The sequence below is a fragment of the Octopus bimaculoides genome, chromosome 22, assembly GCF_001194135.2.
Source record: "Octopus bimaculoides isolate UCB-OBI-ISO-001 chromosome 22, ASM119413v2, whole genome shotgun sequence".
In the NCBI taxonomy this organism is placed as follows: domain Eukaryota; kingdom Metazoa; phylum Mollusca; class Cephalopoda; order Octopoda; family Octopodidae; genus Octopus; species Octopus bimaculoides.
Window position 1 is genome coordinate 31,393,337 of NC_069002.1, and position 2,156 is coordinate 31,395,492.

Genomic DNA, 2,156 nt, shown 5'->3' on the forward strand with positions numbered 1-2,156 from the left:
TTGTATATAGATAAATAATTTAATCCGTGATAATTAAGCTCAGTGAGTGGCAGTTTAGTTAGCATCACGGCATGAGAAAGAGAGGAATTTTGCTCAAAACAATCTTGAATCTACACAAAAATGAACCAAACCATTATTAGCCAATGTTTAGGTTCAAAACTGAAGTTAGACTAGAAAGAAAAAAAAACCCACAAAGTCGCTGATGAGAATTTTAACAGTAAGTGGCTAGGGAGAGAGAGAGGGGGGGGGGATCTAGTAGTTTTATATACTTCATCGCTACAAATGTATATTAGGTCGTCAAGTATGGAATTTGTAGTAAGGTGTATGGTAAACCGTGACAGCTGCTTATTTTGCACCATTATTATATTTTGACTTTCTTTGTTTGGTTTGCAAAATTTCGTTCTAGTAAATGAGCAAAACAGTCAACAAAAAACAAAGGTGGATAATGAATGATGAAGTGAAAGCCATTGTCGAGTCAGATCCATCTCAAAGTGCCTGTGAATTATTTTTGTTGTTTGGTGTTAACTAGCAAACAATATTGACTCACCTAGTTCAAATCGGTAAAGTGAAAAAGTTGGATAAGTGGGTTCTATGTGAACTCAATGAAAATTAGAAATAGCAACATTTGGAAGCCTGCATTATGCCTTCTCGTCACAAAAATGAATCATTTTTGAATCAAATTGTAACATGTGATGAGAAATGGATCCAATACTACAACCGTAAACATTCTGCACAATGGTTGGACAAAGATAAGCCACCAAAACACAGCCCAAAAAGCAAAATTCAAAAGAAGCTGATGATGCGTGTTTGGTGGTCTGGCACAAATGTAATCCATTATGATTTCATTAAACCTGGCTCATCAATCATGGCCGAAGTATATTGCAGCCAACTGGATCAAATGATGCAGAAACTTACATCGCAAAAATGACACTGACGAAACTACAGGAGTTTGGAGTTGGAAGTTCTCCATCATCCACCAGACTAACCTAATCTTGCCCCCGACTGATTATCACTTCTAGAATTTGGATAACTTTTTGGGAGGAAAAAAATTCAATTCCAACGATGCTGTAAAACAGGTTTTCCAAGATATTATTGACCCTAGAATGCTGGGCTTTACAGTTCTGGGCTGGACAAGCTACCGATGAAATGGCAAAAGTGTATTGACAATATGGGTGCATACTTTGATGAATAAAGCTATTTCTTGTATTTATAAAATATTAACAATCTTTTTTTCTTTTCTACAAATTTCATACTTGACTACCTAATATTTATATAAGGTGGGCTCTCCTGTAGTACATGACAAATGAGGGCTCTGTGATTTCTTGAACAACCTGCACGAATGATTTATTTATAGTGATCATGTACCCCCAAGATACCACAGTTCAGGATCGAACCCAAGGCCTGGAGGTTGCAAAGCGGAACTTCTTAATCATTCAGCCACACTGGATAATGAAAATGTATGATACACTTGTAATATGATCCGGTTCGTTGGTTTAACACCCAGGGAGGCCAAGAGATTTCAGCAACCATCGACAGATATATATTATGGTTATATTGTATAAACATTAGGACAGCTAAAAATTTATTTATTACGTTAAAGTGAATGAAAATGCCGAATGAGAAAGGTGAAAACTGGTTAGGTGGGTGAATGTTTTAGGCCCCCCCCCCCCGACCCCCATTTTTGAGAAACCATATGAAACATGTCAATGCATATGAATACAAGTCTGATATCACAGTTAATAGTTAAAAACCTTCCCCACTCCCTCAGCAGACAGAGATTCAGAGAATCCTCAGAGAATAGGGTTTTCAGTAGGGTTTGGAAATATTAAAATGGTGTAGGTCAGTACCACAGCAGAAGATATCAATGGAGTAAAAAAAAAAAAAAAAAATTCAGATCAGACCAGAAAGTTTGTATAATAATGGAATGGTAGGGCTTCCCTTTTTGAAGGCCCAATTCCAAAAAAAAACAACAAAAAAAAACTTACAGCAGGAATAATTCAAAAACAAAAAAAAATTTTTCTTTGGAATCAGTGGAATGTTTTCAAAGATGAAGAACTCCGAAGAACTCCTTACAGATTAAAAAAAAAAAAGTGGAACAAAATTGCTCAAAGTTACTGTTTTTTTTTTTAACCATTTTTCAGTGCCAAGAAATACAA